Raw genomic sequence first — 21,427 nt, 5'->3', positions numbered from 1 at the left:
GGAGAGAGAGGTCGGGGGGGGGGGGGGTCGCGGCGCGTCTGTCCCCAGTGTCGCTGTGGCCAGCGCGCTTGAGGAGGTCACAAGATCGACTCCCTGTCTGGGGTCGACTCAACCAGCAGCACATCCGGTGGCGTTTGTCTTGGCAGCGTTGATGTCGACAAGTCACTCTGCATCAGTCAGTCAATTTAGAGCAGTCGTTCTTGACCTTTACTGCAAGCCTTGCACAACCTTGGGTTCGCAAATGTATTTTTTTAATATATAATGTTAACAAATACATAGGGTTTGATGAGACAAATCAGTTGTACTGACATGCCCCTGCTTAAGTTGTGTTTCGATGATTTACCTTCTAAAATAATCTGCCAGGCTAACAACCGCTGGTTTAGAGGGACCCAGGTTACTGCGATTATTTGATCACTCGCACACACAGGGAGATGCGGTCAAAGCCGCCCCTCGCCCCCCCAACGGGATTACGTCGGGGATGCGTTCCTGAAAGGTTCGAGGACAAATATCGAAACGACGCCAATCAGAGCATCGTACAGGGTAGTACATCGCTCTGATAGTAGTGGGTGGTGGCGATGGATAACGAGAATGGACGGACGACGATGCTGTCAGCGACGTGAGCGTGTGGGTTGAGGCGACGCAAATCAGGTAGGAGGCGGTCTTCATAGTAAAGTGACGACGTGTTTGCGAAACGACGTAAACGTCTAGACGGGCATCTCTGTCTCTGTGGCAGCGGCTCGTGCGGAGAAGGTTGCAAATAAAAAATCCCAGACGGGGGGAGGGGGTGGGGGGGGAGGTCAACTCAGCCCATCATCTCCCCAGGGTCATGCAGACAAGTACCACATTGTGGGGCGTCGACAGCAGTCGTACTTACGGAGGTGACCGGTCCACCCCCCCCCGCCAACACTGAGATGAGCGTGGGCCGAGAGATATTTTGAGCTCGGCGGGCAACATTTTGACCGTCCGACCCGGGCGACACGAGGAGACAGAAGAAAAGGGTGCGGAACGTCTAAAGTGCGGCTCCACGCTGTGTTTGCAGAGCAAGTGCATCAGACGTGAACAAAAATAAACACCGGCCTAACGCAGCCAGCCGAGACTCCAAAGGGCTCCGGTGGGGGGGGGGGGCTTTGTGCGAATACAGAACTCGAAAGGAAGGTGCACAAGCTGCAGGAAATTGCCGAATTGTTTGCTTTGCCTTCATTGTGTGTCTCTTGTTGGGTTTTTTGTCAGTGTAACCGGACCTTTCACAAGATCGAACGGGCGAGATAAGAAAACAAAGTCGTAAAAAATCAAGAGAAGCCTATCTCTCAGCTGCGACCGTACTGCGCGGCGGACTGCTGCCGCGAGCAGCCCGAGCGATTCGGACGCGGGCAAGTGATGCACGATTGAGAGACGTGCCACCATTATTACTATCATCATCATCGCGCGGCCTGTCTACAGCGTGAAAGAAGTGCACGTCTGCGCGAGCGCCGCTTCTGAAAGCACAGGCGATGTCACAGGCAGACAAGGACCAACTATTATTATTATTGTTGCGTGTGTTTTAAACAGAAACCTCACGGTGACAAGCTGATGACAGTCAATGTCAAAGGGCCTGACTCATGTCGCTATTTTGGCCATTATTATGCCAAGTTTTCGTGGAATGCCTACAATTTTTGCTTCAAAACAGCCCCATTCCGCATTTTTCTATTCACGTGCAGTCATGACCACACAAAACTCTCACCTAATCCACCATTTTTTAAAACTATAAAACAATGTTTTATTTTACCAGGTAAGACCGACTGAGCTACACAGCTCTTTTTCAGAAGTGACCTGGTCATCGCAAATGAGAGGTCAACCAAGTGGCTTACCACGTGGACATTTATAGCAAAGGCCAAATACTCTAAACGCGTGATGTTGAGTCTAAATGTGGAGGGAAAAACCGGAGGACCCAGGGAGAGTGACATACAATTTCAAATATATATTTACATGATCAAACCCCCCCCAAAAAACCCTGGATTATATTGGCCGAGAAAGCCTATGTGTTAAACTATACAGCAGTTAAATTTCGATTTAAAGATTTCGTGACTGCAGGGATTCATCTTCTTGGTTCTTTCGGTAAAGTCACGTAGAAGGGAAGTAATAAAATAATAAAAATAAAACATAATAAAATAATTCTCACGACGTTTCGGCCACAACGCAAGCAGCCGTCCTCAGGTGAAACCAGGTCTGTCGAGGCGACAGCGTCTGAATGAAACAGCACAATCACGTGTGCTGTTTCATTCAGACGCTGTCGCACGTGTGCTGTTTCATTCAGACGCTGTCGCCTCGACAGACCTGGTTTCACCTGAGGACGGCTGCTTGCGTTGTGGCCGAAACGTCGTGGGAATTATTTTATTATGTTTTATTTTTATTATTTTATTACTTCCCTTCTACGTGACTTTACCGAAAGAACCAAGAAGATATACAGCAGTTGTCAGGGTCGGGATCGAACCCACGACCAATTCCACAGTGGCTCGAGCTCGCAAGGTCAGGGCAGGGTTGTGTCGGAGCCAACGATGGCAGAAAGTGTCTGCCAAATATGTGGAGACTTTCTGGCAAGTGCAAAAATTCCGCAAAATACGTGAAATACAAATTGCGCATGAATCAGGCCCAAAGTGACACCCTGCTCAAGTGAGCCTGTGGTGATCGTGGCCATAATGAACCCGTTGTTAAAATCACACATTTATAAACACCACTCTTAACTTCCTACAATGTGGTACTGGTCTAATTGACTTTGGAAAGATACAAAAACACTATTTTTTTTATTTACCGGGTAAGGCCCACTGAGCTATGTAGCTCTCTTTGAAACGCGGCCTGGCTATCACAAATGATAGCTCAGCCAAATGGCTTATTGCATGGAAATTTATAGCGGCCAGATACTCTAAACGCATGTTTCTAAATGTGGAGTGAAAAACCGGAGGACCCGGAGAAAATTCCACGCGACCATGGGAGAGAGACATGCAAACTCCAAATATAGAGTCATCAGGGTTGGGATCGAACCCACGACCTCCTGCGTACCGGGCGAGGGAGTTAACATCTTGCCGACACAACACTCAACCCTTCTGGTTTGCAGTCGACTGTGCAAACAGAGCAGTCACTGAATACCGTATTGGTAAATGTGGCAAATCCTGTTCTACTTAGTGATCATTGCTGTTGTGTCCAATGTTAAATGTGTGTGTCCAAGGACCGGTGTCTCTTGCAGTAAATCTGAAATATTCAAATAAAAAATTGTTCAGCTCATGATTATTAATGAAGGGGGGGGGGTTGCCCCACGTGGAGTGACGTCACCCGTTAATGGTTATTGTGGAGGGGTGCGGCATGTGGAGTGACGTCACCCGCTCATGATTATTAATGAGGGGAGGGGCGCGGCATGTGGAGTGCGCGATCTTCTTGTGCGTTCGTGTAAATTTCCACGCGGGCATGAATATTAATGAGGGGTGGGGGGCTATTTTGAAGTGAAGTCACGCACGGATGTAGCACTGTGCTGCACAGATTTATTTTTTACCGTCACTTTCTGTAAAGAAACGTCACATTTAAAGCTACTTTGCATAATACATTATTTAATTCAGTTGGACCTTCCGCTTGCGTTAGTGTAAAAATACACAATACATATTGCAATTCCTTATAAAGGAATCACATGCTAAGTGGCTGATTACTGATCTATTACATAACTGCATACACCACCCCCAATCCCCGCATCTGATCTCGAATCCTGATGGGGTTCAACAATGATGACGTCATCCTGCACTATTTAAAACCGAAAGCAGGTGGATGGCTTCACTATTCTGGCAAATTGCTTGAAGATACTGGATGTAATTACCAGCGAAACGTCGTACTACTCAAATTGTAAATGTTGTGGATCCACTCTTCAAACAGACGTTTTGTCAACGTGACACATTTTTTACTGATTGGCCGTGTCGGGTGGTAGAGGGTTGCGACATATTTACAATAACGCGATCTAACCCAAAAACCTTTATTATGTAATGACATTAATAACATTGTGATGTTGTTATAATGTATGATAGTACTTTGGTTAGAGCACTCAAGTCACAAATGACAAGACTGGTTTCATAAAAAATTAGCCCAACCTGTCATCCCTCTGGGGGTCCATAAAATTAATACCAATTTGTGGGAATAAAACAGTTGCTTGTTCTCGGGAGAGGCTGGTCTCGACCATAGGAATGTGGAAAGTCCACAACGGACCCAGGGCGACCAGTGGAGACGAGTGCCCGTTCCACGCGTGTGTTTTGAGCGAGAAGACACTTTGACTCTACTTGGCATTGAGGTCTGCGCGTGAATGACAACAAGCCATGATGTTATGACGATGTTTTTTTTTATCATGTACAGCAATACGAGGAAATTGTCTTCCACGCGTGAGACCACCTTTACCCCACTCTCCCAAGCCGGCAACCGTTCTGCTCGCTGCGCGGATTCTATAAATAGGTCATAACATTGGTCGCGGTGAACGGCGTTGCCGAACGGAAACCAAAGGGCGAGGAAGAAACTCCGGGACCCCCGACGGGTTTAAACGCTGGGCGGCAAAAAAAAGAAGGCATTGCTTTGGCCTCCGGCACAACGCAATGCAGCGCGCACAGCGCGCGTGAGAGGTCCCACGGTGTGCAATAGGCAGCGGACATTGTGAGCACTCTTGCCACTGGGCCAGTGTGCACACTTGTGGCAACTACGTGCGTACGTGTGTATGCGTGTACGGTGAACTTCTTTCGCACCGAACGTAGCCAACCGTGCTAATCGGAGGTGCGGGGGAAGGACAAGTGACTAACACACCCAGCTCCAGGTTGTACTTTTTCATGAACTCTGCGTGTTCTCTGTTTTGGAGATATATTAAAGGACCTATGTCGTCATCAACGAGAGTGAGCCAATAAGGTCAGAGTTCAAATCCTATGTTTGTTTAATGATGATACTGACTGGGGAAACGAAAACAAACAAAAACGATGATCGGCTCAAGTTAAAGGCAAAATATCCCATTGCTCAAATCGGCACAAGGCGGCATTCAATAAAGTTGCTTGCAATGGGAATTCCACATTCCTTTGGCAGAGGCAGTCCGTCCAAATGACGACCACTATTGACTCATCACAGAGCGGTAAACGTTGCGTTGATCTCACTGGGGCCGGGTTACGGAGAACTTTCTTGCACAAAGGGATCTCGATTCTCAATTGGCTATCGCATGGCTGAACGAATGCCCGTAAATTGATTGTGTAACCACGCGTAGAGATGCCTCATGCAGTGTTGTTCGGGGAGTAGTAGTAATAGTAGGTCGGAATGTAGCTCAGTCGACGGAGCAGCGGGGCTACCGGCAGTGAAGACATAAGTTCAATTCCTTGACCATAATCGTCACTGCTATCGTCATCAGTGGCATCATAATCATCACCACCACTCCTCTGGGCCAGTAAAATTAGCACCACGAGGCGAGAGGCTGCACCACAGGTAGCGAATTTAAAGAAAAAACTTAAACTATTTTTTTTGTACCAGGCAAGGTCCCCACTGAACTATATACGGCTCTTTTTCAGAAGCAACCTGGTCATCGCAAACAATAGCGCAACGAAATGGCCCATCATCAATGTGGACATTTATATTAGCGAGCAAACGCTCCGAGCGCCCGCGTTTCAAGTTGTCGTCGTCGTCCCGGGAACGTGGCATTTTCCACACAGCTGTCTCGGCTCGGTGCCACTAACCCTGAGCATCGGGAGACACTTTGACTCTTCAACATGAGTGTTGCTTGTTTTACTACACGATTGGAGCACTGATATATAAAAAAATGGGCACAATGGGGACCTTTGCAAAACGTGTGTTTATTCATTTTAAATTGTACAGTTGTCTCGTTTGTCAAAACATTCGACCTGGCCTGGGTCATTTGCTCACCATGTATTATATTGCTTTACATCTGCAGACTTTTGGCAAGTTCCCCCACACGTGTTTTACTGCCTCCCCATCCTCCCCAGCGACTCGACCTCTCCTCTGAGTTAATCGTTAATCCGGACCCTGCCTTGGGGGCTGGGAGAAGAAGGGCGGGGGGGGGGTACCTCGTGGGGTCACTGGAAGAGGACCCTGGGGCTCAGGTGTTCCCACGACAGTTTTACCCGAACACTCAGACGCCTTAGAAATATATACATCCATATATAGATTTATGTTTATACGTATATTTATGCATATATCTATAAAATAGACGTGATTTACACGTGGAAGCCTCGGTATTTATAAATATATTATATAAATATATTCACGATAAAGGTTTTTTGGTTAGATCACGTAAGTATAAATGTGCCGTAACCCTCCACCACCCGACACAGCCAGTAAGGTTTGTCAGCCCACTGGTGTGTTGGAGAGTAAATCCACAACATTTACAGTTTGAGTAGTACGACGTTTCGCTGCTAATTACATCAACCAGCATCATCGGGCGATTTTGCCAGAATAGTGAAGCAATCCACCTGCTTCCGGTCTTAAATAGAGCAGGATGACGTCATCACTGAACCCATCAGATGCAGAGATCTAGAGGCAGAGGGGGGTGGGGGTATTGTAATTATATAATTAATTAGTAATCAGTTAACTAGCATGTGTTTCCTCTATACGGAATTCTAGTTGCGAGATGTATTACGTAATAATTAATATATTCATAAATTAATATATTGTTATACTAGCTTGCTTACCCATCCAAGGACGGGTGTATATTGCAGTAAAATAGTTCAGCTCATGATTATTAATGAGGGGGGTTGCCCCATGTGGAGTGACGTCACCCATTAATGGTTATTGTGGAGGGGTGCGGCAGGTGGAGTGACATCACCCGCTCATGAGACGTCACCCCCTAATTGTTATTGGGGAGGGGTGTGGCATGTGGAGTGACGTCACGCACGGGACACACACACATTCTTGGCTCATTATATTGTTTTATATTTACTATATATAAATTATATATAAACATATATTCATATAAAACATAGTACATATTGATATATTATGTGTATTATAAAATGTTAATATATAAATGCACTATATAAATATATTATATATTTACTACACATTCTAATGATATTTATATTAAAACAACACGTGATTTATGTGTGGAAGCCTCGGCGGCGAGGCTCAGTGACTTTTTGTTGTTTTCCGGGAGGGCCCCAGAAAATGTGCCCAACACCGTTGAGAAGGAGAGAAGTGACGGCAAGGGAATCCGGAGTGAGGATGACGACGACACCAGCGACCCAGCAAAAGGGCTCCCCGAGTCTCCAAGAACTCTTTTTCGGCAGGATCCTGCATTGGGATGTTTCGGACAATCCCATAAAAGTTTGTGTTTTGGCCCCCACGGGGAAGGCAACTGGAGAGCCCAGAGACAACAGACGAGGGAGTGACCCCCTTCGACGCTGCCACAAATGCACAACGACGACGCCTCGCTGCTGATCTCGTGGAGGAGCGTGAACCATCACCGCGCCAACTCCGCTCGTCCTCGCTGCAGCAGCAGCAACGGCTCATGGCTGAGCCACCCAACAACGACGGCGGTCGCCGCATCGCGAGGTGCTTTCAGATGCGCTTCTGCGGCCGTCTGCAATGCTCTTTTCTTCCGACATTAGGAAGCCAGTGGAGCTGTGCACTTTTAAATCATCCAGATTTAAAACTCAATTCTTTAAAACTGCCTTTGGTGTTCAGTTTGTTGTCCTTTCCCCGCACCTTTGATGAGCACGGTTGGCTACGTACGGTGCGAAAGAAGTTCGGCGTACATACGTACAACGCAAATTCCCCTCGCGCAAACTCTGGTCATCCTCGCAGCAGCAGCGGCTTTTGGCTGGCCACCAAACAAAGACGGTCACCGCATCGCGCGCTTTCAGATGCGCTTTTGCGGCCGTCTGAAAGTTCAACATCTTGGTGGTCGCCCATCCAAGTACTGACCAGGCTGAAGAGGGAGCTGGTAGGAACGTTGGGTTGCTCGGTCAATGGCCAGGGTCAACGGCGGCGTGGTGTATTCCGCAAATATGCCCGACTGTGAGGGCGGGCACAAGCCAGCGTGAGTAGGTTAAACATTGAGTTTTATAAGGGCACCACGGGGTGACCAGCCCCTCCCCACCCAGCCCCACCCAGCCCCTCCCTGCACGACGGACGTACACAATAATCCCCTGTGGGCTGGTGGAACCAGTGGGTTCCTACCAGTAAAAGACCTGGCAAGATGAAGACTCATTCAGGATGATTTGGTCGTAGGTGGATAAGACGCACGCATGCGAGGGGTTGACACTCGGAGATTGCCACCTACAGGCTCACGGAGTTTGCAGGCCCCACCTTCTGCACCGTCGGACGTGAGGGCAAGCGAGGCTCCCCTCTCTCCCTCCGGCCCCGCACAAAGTGTCAGAGCAAAACGTGTCATCTCCTGGAACCTTATTTGTTGGCTTACTAGTTGGTGGGTTTAACGACACATCTATATTTATGCGATCTAACCCAAAAAACCTCGTCTGTTATGGATAATATTGGTCGCCAAAGCCTACCACGTGTTAAATATCGTGGAGAGTTTTACCAATCTCGGTGATCCACCAACTCTCACATCCCCAGCACCGCATCAACACTCGAGATATGCACCTCGTCCAAGACGTCTGACCAGCATGGAAGTGTAGGCCAAATACCTTCCACATGGGCTCTCTTGGGCTCCTTCTGCTAGCAGTGGCATGGAGCAAGCAATTACAGGACTGCACCTTTACCACCTCTTTATAACCCATCACGCCTTCCTTTCGACCGAGATATAACGAATGAATGAATCAAGGTGGAACGCGAGTCTCAATGGACCCGGGGTCTCTCGCCCACTTGAAAGAAGCGAATGTGAGGGGGGTGGGGATGGGACCGTGTCGCGGGACTCCACGTGCGCTCCGCTTGGGATGAGCGAGCGCTGTGCCGGGCAAGCGAGGCTCCCCTCTCCCCCCGTCCTCCCGTCTGTACGTGCCGGGCACCAATAACTCTCAGCGTCCATGACTCACCGGCGCTACGAATCACCGAGCGAACAATCTGTACCCATCGCGCCGTCATCGCCAAGGCCGCCGCTGCCGCCGCAGGAGAAGAACGCGGCTCTCTGTCTGCGAGCGCGGCCTCGACGCGTGCGGTCTGTCAACAACCCCGCCGCGCGTTGCACGCAGCAGCGGCGGTGGCAGAGCAACGATAGCTACATTTGATTTGATTGCGTAAAAATCGGCGCGGGAGAGACGTTCTCTTGGCGGCCAAGGTCTCTCGGGTGGAGCCCGGGAACACCGGCGCGAGGCAGCGTGTCGCCCTGCCGCAGGGCGGGTCGTGCAGCGGCGGCGAGGGGCGCAGAGAACCACGTCTCACGTCGCCGTCGGCGTCTCTCCTCCTCCGCTCGAGCGAGGGTTTGGGCGGCACTCGCCTCGTTGAACGCAACCCCAACAACAACTACCACCACCATTCGCCACTAAGTGGCGGTGACGTCACCACGACGCTTGTGCCAGGCCATGTGCACCTTGAGGCCACGTGAAGTGTCGAACACGCGCTGGCAGGAGGTCACTGGGCAGACACAGCAGGTGCCACGGGTCGACTGACTGAGATGACCGAGATGACTGGCTGATGCACCACCTGTGCCCCCTACTGTGCCAACTTGCTGTGCTTTAGCTACCCGGCGCTCCGCTCGTTGTTGTGAGCGTCGCTCCTCCAAGCCGGTGGTCTAACAAACACGATATTTGGATCGAACCCGCATCGGCCAGCAGGGTGAAGTGCCGTTAAATAACCAACTCACTTGGGCTGACAACAGCGTGGTGCAGGCATTCATCCAGCGATGGATTAATGTTTTTACTCGCTCATTCGGTTGATCTACCCCCAGTGCTGCACACACGTCGCCATGCCATTTACAATCGCCGCTCGATTCTGAAGCCCAGAAAGCCGCAAGAGACGCGCCCTTCGGCTACCGGCCGATACCCCTTCACCTCCTCCAAGCTGATGGAACGCGCCGTGCCCGCCAGACTTCCCTTCCTTGCCCACCCGTCCACCCCCACATTGCCAAGCCCCGATGGCCAACCTGAACCGACCAATTAACAACTGGCCGTAGCTGCTGCTGCTGACAGATCGTTGCCTTCACCGCCCTCGGAGTACAAGCTGCTTTCCAGCATCACCACAGACGACGATCACAGCGAGGATTTACATTGCTACTGCTGCTTCCCATGGCACTGTTTGTGGATCCTGCTGCTTGAAGTTTAGCAAACATCGTCCCACATTAGTGGGATTTAGAGGTTTTTTTCAGTCAGATGGTGTAAATATAAATGTGCCGTTAAACGCGCCGCCGCCACCACCCGACACGGCCAATTAGTGAGGTTTGGCACGTAAACGAAACGTGCCGTTTAGTTACGAGTTCATCACACCCGGTGTTGTTGGAGAGTAATCCCACAACATTTACATCCAGCGGGGGCATAGATGAATCTCATGGCGGGACCCTGGTGTCCCGAATAAACGGAAGTCAAAATTGTAATAAATTTACAATTCGAGTTTCACCGTTCACCTCATCGACTCGATGGACCAGCGACCGTAGTTTGAGGGTACATCTGGACTGGTGAATCAATGCATTAATTAATATTTATTGTACCTACAATAAAAATATTACCTGAGGCTGAAGAGGTGACCGGCAGACACTGGATGTAAACAATGCCCATAACGCTCGTGAAATGGACGTCGCTGATTGGCCGAGGCCTGGTCAGACCACTTTGGAGCTCGCCGATTGGCCGAAATCGGCGGTCGCGTGATCGTCGTAAGCCCGTCGTGAACAGGGGAAGGGTGGGTAAGCGAACACATTGGGCTCTATGAAGGCCCGTCGTTAAGCGATTAGTCGTTAGCGATTAGTCGTTAAGTGATTAGTCGTTAAGAGGGGTTCTACTGTAGACAAGTGACCTGCAAACCACATGACATCGCAAGTTCACATGAAGGCAGAGGGCATGGCCCTTTGCATGCACAGAGCACAAAACCTCGCCACCAGTGCCAACATTACCAGCTGATGTAATGTTTTTGGAGACACGCATCGAGAAACATCTCTGACGGAATCCCTCCAAAACCACGGCAAGCACACTTCTGTGCTGTGAGCGCCAGAGGTGTGGACTCGAGTCATGTGACTTGGACTCGAGTCAGACTCGAGTCATGAATTTGATGACTTGCGACTCGACTTGGACTTGCATAACAATGACTTTGTCCCACCTATGAGATGTGGACTCGAGTCATGTGACTTGGACTCGAGTCAGACTCGAGTCATGAATTTGATGACTTGCGACTCGACTTGGACTTGCATAACAATGACTTTGTCCCACCTCTGGTGAGCGCACTCCAAAACATCTCGGGTTTATCACGGGTAGCAGCGTGACCTTCAAAAACACCACGTAAAAACAGACCTGTAATAAGTAACATTAAAAAAAACTTTTTTTAAAACACGCTTTATTGAAATGTACCCTACTAGTAATGGAAGAACTCCACGACTCCAGGAAGTGGCCCCCGAAGCTTGCCATAACGTAAGGGGCCGTGGTGATTTACAGCCAACGTCAGTTGACCGTGGGCAATTAGACCCAAGCCGAAACGTAACGTATAAAAAAGATTGTTTAAATTTTTTATTTTTAATGATAGAATATAGTATTGTCATCAGTATGACATAAGTATACCAAGTTTGCAGTCGATACCACATTGGGAAGTGGGTAAAAATTTAGTTACAAGATTTGAGGATACAACAGACAGAGTTAGTTAATAAAAAGCCTGTAATAATAAAAAGGACACATTTCAGAATCGGCCTGCAACGGACACGTGCGGAACGCCCTGGGACACCTCATCCGACGTGCTGCGAACTTCCGCCCCGGCGTCACTGATGAAGTCAGTGGCAGAGTCGCTGCTCTCGAGCCAACCTGATCAAGGAGCTCGTACGCAGGACTGCTTAGACGCAATGCGCATCCTAACTGTAGCATTGAAACCGACACCAATCCTCTGGCTCACTGCCCTGGCAAACATTCTGCAACCAAATAGGCACGGAGACATGCAAACTGCACGGGAGATTACACAATTCTCTTTGCCAATGACAATCACCCATCAACCAAGACCTCAGCAATGTTCCTCAGCGCCGACTACTCAAGCCCCGATCCCCCTTCTGGGATCGCGCTGCGGTCACCATCATGGGATCTTACCCAGATCCGGAAGAACGCTGGCGAAACAAAGTGGAACAATGTCGATCATCCAGAATAAACGCCTCATTTCACACCCAAACATCGCTCTTCCTGGCTTCGACATTCCTCCTCGAATATACTGGTGAAACCATCAACTCGCTCACCTAATCATTCATGCACCGACTCACCCACCCACCCACTCACCAACCACTGGTGTAACCATCAACTCACCCACTCTTCCCCTCATCCACCCACCCATACACCACTGGTGTAACCATCAACTATCTCACACGCTCATCCACGCACCCACCCACCCACTCACCGACTCACCACTGGTGTCACCATCAACTCACTCGCTCCCTCACCCACCTACCCACTCACCCACCTACCCACTCACCCACCTACCCACTCACCCACCTACCCACTAACCCACCCACCCACTCACCACTGGTGTAACCATGAACCGCATCATAACATCAACAGGCCGACGCGCACATCTCCTTCATTAACAGAACATTAAAGGCACAAGCCAAAGGAGTGCGATTGTGGCCATGCACCCAAACTATGGACCATAGAGTAAACCACTGCCGTAGTCTCCGCTCCTTCAACGGAGGAGGAACAGCAAAGCTACACGAAGTCCTCTCGTGGCTATCAGACCTCAACATTGGCCTCCAGATCATGGGACCTCCTTTGCCAGTACCAAAATATGATAATAGTTTTTTTGTTCCTTTTTTCTGGCAACAAAACAGGTACTAAGATGTTAAAACAGCAAACTGACACCTTTCACAAGGAATCATGTCTGCATTAACCACAATAGTTGTGGTCAGAATGCAAACAAAAAACATACTCTGATAATATATGCATTGTCCTTGAAACTGATTGGTTCACACCAGACTGGTGCATTCTGACCACAAGCATTGTGGTGAATACAGACATCATTCCTTGTAAAAGGTTTCAGTTTGGTGTTTAAACATCTTAGCACCTGTTTTGTTGCCAGAAAAAAGGGGAAAAACCTCTTCTCATTGGCATTCAGCTCCTAGACATATTGCTGCTGCCATCATATGCAAGAATACAACCATTTCAAAATCGTAGCGTTGATTGTTCCATCGGTGGGGGTGGGGGCATTTGTGTGCGGAGCTGTGGAATCTCAATGGGCTTCCCACGATTTCTCTCTTTCAGAAGTGGCCTGGCCACAAATGATAACTCAACGAAGTGGCTTATCACGTGGAAATGTATAGCAGTAGCCAAATACTCTCAACGAATGTTTCTAACCGTGGAGGGAAGAATCCGGAGGACCCGGAGAAAAATCCACGCGACCACGGGGAGAGAGGCGTGCAAACCCCAAATATACAGCAGCAGGCGTCAGGGTCTGGATCGAACCCACGACCTCCTGTATCATTACAAACAATGATACTGCTAGGATGGGGAGGGTTTAGTTTAATTTGTATGAGTTTGGGTGAATTGCTTACCTTTCTTGTACTCCTCTCGTGTTTGTGTGCTGTTTGTTGTTGTAACGTTCTTATCCCGTGCCCCTTCTGGACATATGTGAGAAAGAGCTTTATAGCTCATCGGATTCTTCCAGTAAAAATATAATAATTCTCATTCAATTCAAACCGTGCATGCAATGATTCAGGAAGAGCCCACAGGTCAGTGTACAAAGAAATATGTGGAGAGGTGCGCTTATACCTTATTATTATTGATTTGCATACAACGGATTTGGGTGACACTAACGATTGACCTGACTAAAACCATCATCTCGGTGCACCGCAGAACCTGATTTAATCGAAGGGCAAGCTATCTCACGCGCTCTGGCTCTGTGCTCAGACACACAGAGGCTGCGACATGCAACTGCGGAGGTTAATCAGGAGCACGGACATCGGCTGAGGAGAACAGAAGCAACTTTTGTTCCAGGAAACTGGGCACCGAGTGTGTAAGAATAGATTTATGGCGGGGACTTGAGTAAGCACGGACCTATATACACACACACATGCACACAAACACGCGCTGTCATTTTGACGGACGAGAAAAGTTTCCTTCTTCCTGGAGAGACTAAAAATAACGAAAAGGTGTTTGTGTACGACAACCACCGCTGGCGCCCACACAACGCTCTCGCGCTCTCTCGAGACGACGCTGGCGACGACGCGTTGGGTTCAAGCTTCCCCCGGCGCTGGCCCGAGAGAAGCTCTGCACGGCTACCCTCGCTGCTACCGACCCGGCCAAGCGGTGCCGCTTTACTCCTCACTCGCAGTAACCACCGGGAAGTGGGAGGCCACTCGCGTTTCGACCGTCCTGACACCGCAAGACCATTTAAATAGCCCCACGACCCAGGACGGGGACACCCAGGTGCTATATGCCCCTATACTACTGCAATATCAGAGCCGTGCCAGTATCAGGCTCCTAAGACACAGGTGGGTTTTCCACTGCCTATTTTTCAAGCTGAGCCAGAACCAAACTGTGAAACTATGGTCTAACAAAGCATCTGAATATGGCTCACGGCCTAGTCCGGCCAAACACAGGGTTAATTTTTTTGATCGTACTAAAAAGAAAAAAAAATCCTGGTACCCTCCTCAGCTGCTCTGGCCTGGCTCGGCACGGCCCAGTGAGCAGGGGAAAGTTCATGCCAGGCTCACTACGAGGGCGTAATTTCTCACCGAATATTTCTGGGTCGCTGTTAAGACTGCAGGAGGTGGAAGCGTAACTCGTAATGTACGTATGTATGTTGAACTTCTTTTGCACCGCAAGTTGCCAACCGCGCTAATCGGAGGTTATGGGCAAGGACAACAAACTAAACACAAAAAGCAGTTCGAAAGAAATATTTAAATTGAGATGATTTAAAAGTGCATAGCCTCAGTGGCTTCCTAATATTGGAAGGAAGAGCGTTGCAGGCGGCAAGCGCGCGATGCGGTGATCGTCAGCCAAAAGCCGCTGCTGCTGCGAGGAAGACCGAAAATAACCGCGACAGAGAGAGGTAAATTGACGTGGTGTCGCGGTTTCATAGTCGCAGGCCGCGGCCAACCCAGCTGAAATGAGTCCCCGCTTATAACCTGGAAACACGCAGCAAAGGGGGGCAGCCACACCGTGGAAGATGGAGGTGCCCCTGCCAGCGAACTGGTTCCCGGTGGTCGTCGGTCGGTTTGCAGAGATGCGCGGCAACGACGACTGTGTTTTGCCGGCATTTAATCTTGAAAGACGTGGAAGATACGAAGATATATTTTGTCACTTGGCTCCCCTCACTCGGAGCAAAGGTTCCCCGCAGAGCAGCACGGTCGATCTTGCTATTTATAACTAAACAATTTGTTATTTTACTTTACCAGGTAAGGGAAATCTGAGTTATGCAGCTCTTTTGCAGAAGCGACCTGGTTATCACAAATGATAGCTCAACGAAGCGGCTTGTTGCGTGGAAATCGAAAGCAGACAAATACCCTAAAACCCGTGTTTCTAAATGTGGAGAGAAAACACCGGAGGAACCGGAGAAAAATCCACGCGACCATGGGAAGAGAGAGAACACGCAAACTCCAAATAAACAGCAGGCGTCACAGGGTCGGGATCGAGCCCACGACCTCCTGTAGACCAGGCGAGGGAGTTAACATCTCCTCGCCACCGCGGCGCGTGAAACCTTCACATTTGGTCACATTTGCATAGACGCCAGTGAGTACATTATCCCGGATAATAACATGAGGTTAATAACGTGAGGTTAATAACGTGAGGTTAATGACGTGAGGTTAATAACGTGAGGTTAAAAACGTGAGGTTAATAACGTGAGGTTAATAACGTGAGGTTAATAACGTGAGGTTAATAACGTGAGGTTAATAACGTGAGGTTAATAACGTGAGGTTAATAACATGAGGTTAATAACGTGAGGTTAATAACGTGAGGTTAAAAAGGTGAGGTTTTGTATCTGTCCACTGCAATGTTTTATCATTGTGATGATAATTTTTTGGGAGTTTCATCAAAATTGTCTGCACAGAGACAGCAAAATTGAAAAATTCGTAAGAACTCGTAAGTTTCTGCGCACGTATCCTTTCCTTAACTGACGCTAGGCAAAGTATTTGTTAAATACTCAACAGTTTGTGTTCAGCTGGGGCATTCAAAGGTTATGGGCCCAGTGAGTGCACTTCATTATGCAGGCAGGGTGACGGATTGGAGAACTGTACGTCGCAATTCGCAATAAAACAACAACACAGACTAGACTCTGTGGCCCACTGTACAAGACAAGCCAAAGATCCCCCATGTAGCCTGCTACAGACTGTTGGGGCAAGTGCTGTTAGTGCGCACCTATGAAGGCCAGCACGGCACACGAGGGGGTGGGTGGCCAGCACCACGTCCGGCCGCCTTTGTCTCCCGAGTGGCGATGTTTACACACCGCACCAGGTACTCATTTGAGGCCGTGGTGACCTAGGGGAGGCCCATGACCGGTGTTGGCCATGAGCGGCAAACGAACTCGGGTTCGCCGGGTTCGTAGCGTAGCGCGCTGACTGCTACACTACCGCTCCTGTACATACACACACACGCGCGCGCTCGCGCAAAATCAGATAAATATGCTCAGGCTACAGACAAAAAAACATCGTTCAAGGTTGACACGACCTTTGGAAAGAGCCGGCGAGAGAGGGGGACGTACCGCAGCGTAATGATCCCACGGGGTCATCACACACCCTGACGCACTGTCTAACACGTAGGCTTTTTGCGACCAATGCCATCCACGATCGAGGATGTTTTGGGTGAGATCGGGTAAATACAAATGTGGAGAGCCTCGCCGAGACGGCTTGTGAGGAGGGTGCTGCCAAGTGTTCTTAGAAGTTGTGGTGGCGATGTTGCTGCTGGGTGTAATCCCAACGGAGTAACTTGCGGGTATAATTTCTCAGCGTTGGGATGTTTGGCCCATACCAGTCTACGCTGTGCGCGTGTTGCTTCTCTCTGTGTCTGCTACTTCGCGGCACAGCCTTCAAGCGCGCGCTGCGTTGCTGCGTGACGCACGCGTCAACTAACGCAGCGGACGTGAGAGCAGTGCAGGGCACAGAGGCAGGCGGACATCCATCTGGGATCCCTACCAGCTCGGCACCGGACACGCGGTGCACAGATGGCAGCGCAGCAGAGATTACGTTCCATAACAGAGGTTTATTTGGGGTTAGAGCGCGTGATTATGAATCTGTCGTTAAACCCGCCACCACCCGACACAGCCAATTAGTAAGGTTTGTCATGTAAACAAAATGTGCCAATTAGTTACAAGTATATCACACCGGTGTGTTGGTGAGTAAACCCACAACATTTTTCATTCGAGTACATTTCGCCGATAATTACAACGACCAGCATCATCAGGCGACAGCCAAAGTTGTGGAGAAATCCTCCTCCTGTTTCAGTCTTAGATCATTAGAAACCCCGCACTCTCAACACCACACATTTGTTATTTAATGTTTTCCCAATATGTTATTTTACGTATTTCACTGAATGTTTCATTTTGCAGTGGCAGGGGATGTTCTTTAGGGTTGCAGTGGTTTGTACGTATGTATGTTGAACTTCTTTCGCACCGTACGTAGGCAACCGTGTTAATCGGGGGTGCGGGGGAAGGACAACAAACTAAATGCAAAAGGCAGTTTTAAATAAATTAGTTTACAATCCAGATTATTTAAAAGTGCATAGCTCCAGTGGCTTCCTAATACGTTTTAAAATGTAAGTTAAAGTTTGTGGGAATCTGACACCAGCGTTATCGCTCACTGCCTGTTTGTAAAGTCATGTTTCCCGACAGCAATTAAAATACAACATGAAAGTGTTCTCAAGTGAAACGTCAAATTTAACCGTTCTCTCAACATCGACAGACCACCTAGTTGCAACTCCCATTGGTAGCTGAGATGTCATAATATTCAACAACAGTCGAATACAACTATCAATAGAAATCAGCATATACCTGTGCATAGCGCAGTTGTGTAAGCTGGGTTTGTGTAAGTGACACTTTTCTATTATTACAACTTGCTACACTCTTCAAATATTGCGCAATTCCGTGTGTTAAGAACGCACATTATTATATTTTCGCAACAGTTTGCCAAACCAGGGCCCATATCCATACATGGATATGGGGATTTATATAACGTCTTACGTAAATAGGGCCTTATTTTTGCAGTCACCATTGAGACACCGTGGCCACATTCACCATAGAGAGGGCAGAGAAAGAGGCGGTGAGCCATAGCCAGAGGAGAGAGTCTTGGAGCTTGGGAGATTATCTGGGGTCCTTGTCTTGCCAATCTGACAACGGTGTAGCTTGTGCAACAACGACGTTTCTCAGAGCTGCAAAAAGCCACGGTAAAGTTATTGCCCCGCACAGTTGCTCCCCTGTGTTAAATTGAGCAACATCAACTCAGCAAGAAAACCGCACGGCTTTCCCTTGGTCTTCACGTGTGCTCTTGCATTGCCTTGCGAAGACGATGGAAGAGCAACCGGACAATGTGCTTGTCAGGAAAAGCAAGCCGTGGATAATCTCCTGAGATGCCCTGCAGCACCCACAATGCACTGCTCAAGATTTGGCAATGCCAACACCAGAAGCGGTGGGCTGTGCAGAATATTGGGAGAGAAAAGAAACGACAGAGGTGAGACAGGAGACACGACGAAGATGCCTCGCAAAGATCCCCTCCCGGCTGCTGCTATGTTTGTGTCTGGGTATCCGAGGGCCTATCAGACCCCACCAACCCACCCACCCGCCTAATAAACACGTTCCAGCCGAGAGTCCACGCTGCACGAGAGGCGTGAAGTAAAACGACTCCCACAGTGCAAGAGACGCTGGCTGGCATTGCCGTCGTGCTGATTATGACATCTCCAATTGGCCGTCCGTTTCTCACAGCTGTTTGACGGCCATCGTTATTAATCTGTAATCCGCAAGGGTGGCGTGTTTATCGTAACACTGAGCGCGGGAGGTACTTGAGAGAGCAAACCCATGTTGTTTAATCAGTGAACTCTGCTCCTTTTTACTGTAAAATATAAACTGGCCTTCACAACTGTTTAAGACAACTACTTCCCACCCACCCCTAACTCCGGAACATAAAACAAAGTGTATTAAGGAGTTAATGGTAAACCTGGTTTGTGAGTTTAAACCTGCCCCTTGCCAACTGCACTCTCATCTCGGATGTGCTGGCCACGATAACACGACGTCTGTCTGGCAGGATCGTTGCTGTGCTTCGAGGGTCTCACGATGTTCACCAACAGGCCCTAGAAAAAGAGTTGCTATCCACTTTCTCTGTGGAGCCAGAAGTGTCCCTGAGCGAGTGGTATATAGATGGCACATGCCTATCACAGAGAGCAGTCTGTTCTTCGGAACTTCCACTGTTGAATAAAACTGAAACTAAACCAAAGAAACAATTTTTTATTTTATTAGGTAAGGCCCCACTGAGCTATGTGGCTCTTTTTCAGAAGCGACCTGGCTGCCACAAACGATAGCGCAATGAAGTAGCTGATCACGTGGAAATGTATAGCAGCCAAATACTCTTAAACGTATGTTGATGATTCTAAATGTAGAGGGAAAAACCGGAGGACCCGGAGAAGATTCCACGTGACCACAGGGAGAGAGACACACAAACTCCAAATATACAGCAGGCGCCAGGGTTGGGATCGAACCCATGGCCTCCTGCGTACCAGGCGAGGGAGTTCACATCTTGACACCAAGGTACCCCGTCAACTGTTGTATTATCTTCCACTGACGCATTAATCCACTCCAATTTTTTGTTACATTTTGTATTAATAATTGAAATGTTAGACAAGTCTGTAATGGTCTCAAGGCATGATCAGAAAACCGGTCTGTCAATATGTCGTTCTAACGACCTGAGCTAAAATCACTAAGACACCAGATGTATAAATACAGGTGGCATTCAGTGATAAGATTAGACCGGCACTGGGAGGTAGCCGGGTGGCCCAGAGATGAGATAAATCAGCTGGCACGGCTGAAATCCCAGAATCAAATCCGGGTACCATCTGTGACTAAAAGTAGATTCTCAAGTGTGGTAAGTTGTTGATTTCATACCAATGACCGTACAACCCCCCCCTGCCATCATACGAAATAAAAAAAAGTATAAAAGTGCACTTGCAGGATGTTTGCCGAGTGAAGAATTGATTCTGTGGGCTGTCCTCTGATAAATGGCATGCGCAAATCTTTGCTATTTTTTTTCGAATGGATTCTTCAACACAAAAAAAAATCGATGACAGAGAAAAGAGATTAAATGACGCTGAAGAAATTGCATTAGCGGAGATGTACACACACTGAAAATACCTCGCCACCTTCATCCAATTCTACGTTGGCTCTCGTGGATTTCTGTCACCGGCAACGGAGGCACAATGGCCCCATCCGTCTGGGTCAAACGCGGACAGGTGGCAAAAACCCGGCGGCACCAACGTCCTCACTCCCGACGAAACCGCCGAGACGCACGCCCAGCCGACGATGAGGCCTTCCGTCGACACGAGCGACGGACCCCCCACGCACGCCGACCCGGTCACGCGCGCCGCTCAGACGCCGGAATGAATTTGGGTTGGGTTTCGGCGTCAAGCGCGTCACCGTTCCCACGCCGCCCGGCGCTGAGCGAAGGCCCGAGCGTCGAGGATATATTTGCGGAGAGGTAGAGGCGCAGCCCTGCGATTGCCCGTTCACGCCACCGCTGTCGGAAGGGCCTCCGCTGGAGGGAGCTCGAGAGAGGCCCTCCCTGCCTCGAGGTGACGACTCTCGTCTCCTCCTCCACACTGCTCAGGCGTCTTGGAAGAGGGGGGAGTCCCCACACACTCTCCCCATCGCGGGCGACCTGCCGCTCGAGTGAATACATGAACCTTATGGCGGTACCCCGGGGTACCATAGCAGCCCGGCTCTCGCACGATGTCCGTGATGCAGTCGTTTTTAGTCTGTTGATGGTCGGCGATGCTGCAATCGACTCATCTCGACGAGCTGTACACGATGCACCGCTACGGTGCGTGCGAGCGTTCAGGGTTTCGGTGCAATCGTCCTCGCTGCTTTTCGACATCGCGGAGTGTGGCACTGATGTCGGATTGATTGGGATCCCAGTCGCGGAGTTAAGTACACCCCTGGAAAAAATAGTGTCCCAGAAATACAATATTTAATTGCCTCGGCCAGTGTGTAATATTTGGTATCCCGGGGTACCGCCATAAAGGATCACGTGAGGAAACTTCTGTTCGCTTTACCTGCGGCGGTGACGTACGGGGTGAGATAAACGTGTACGTTAACAAAGAATACTGAACAAAACCTGTAACGTGCACAAATTAAAGACATTATTTAGACTTTCATGAACTGCTAGTGGGCTTGG

The 21,427-nt window shown here is 49.1% G+C and overlaps 1 protein-coding gene across 1 annotated transcript in view; it reads right to left on the bottom strand.

Moving 5' to 3' along the window:
• The window catches only part of LOC144942690 (activated CDC42 kinase 1-like), a 192,014-nt gene that overhangs the window by 70,339 nt on the left and 100,248 nt on the right, over positions 1-21,427 (bottom strand). The window lies entirely within an intron of this gene.

Source organism: Lampetra fluviatilis, chromosome 28 (genome assembly GCF_964198595.1).
Source record: "Lampetra fluviatilis chromosome 28, kcLamFluv1.1, whole genome shotgun sequence".
Classification (NCBI taxonomy): Eukaryota; Metazoa; Chordata; class Hyperoartia; order Petromyzontiformes; family Petromyzontidae; genus Lampetra; species Lampetra fluviatilis.
The sequence above is the reverse complement of the archived record's forward strand: the minus strand, read 5'-3'. Positions and strand labels throughout refer to the sequence as shown.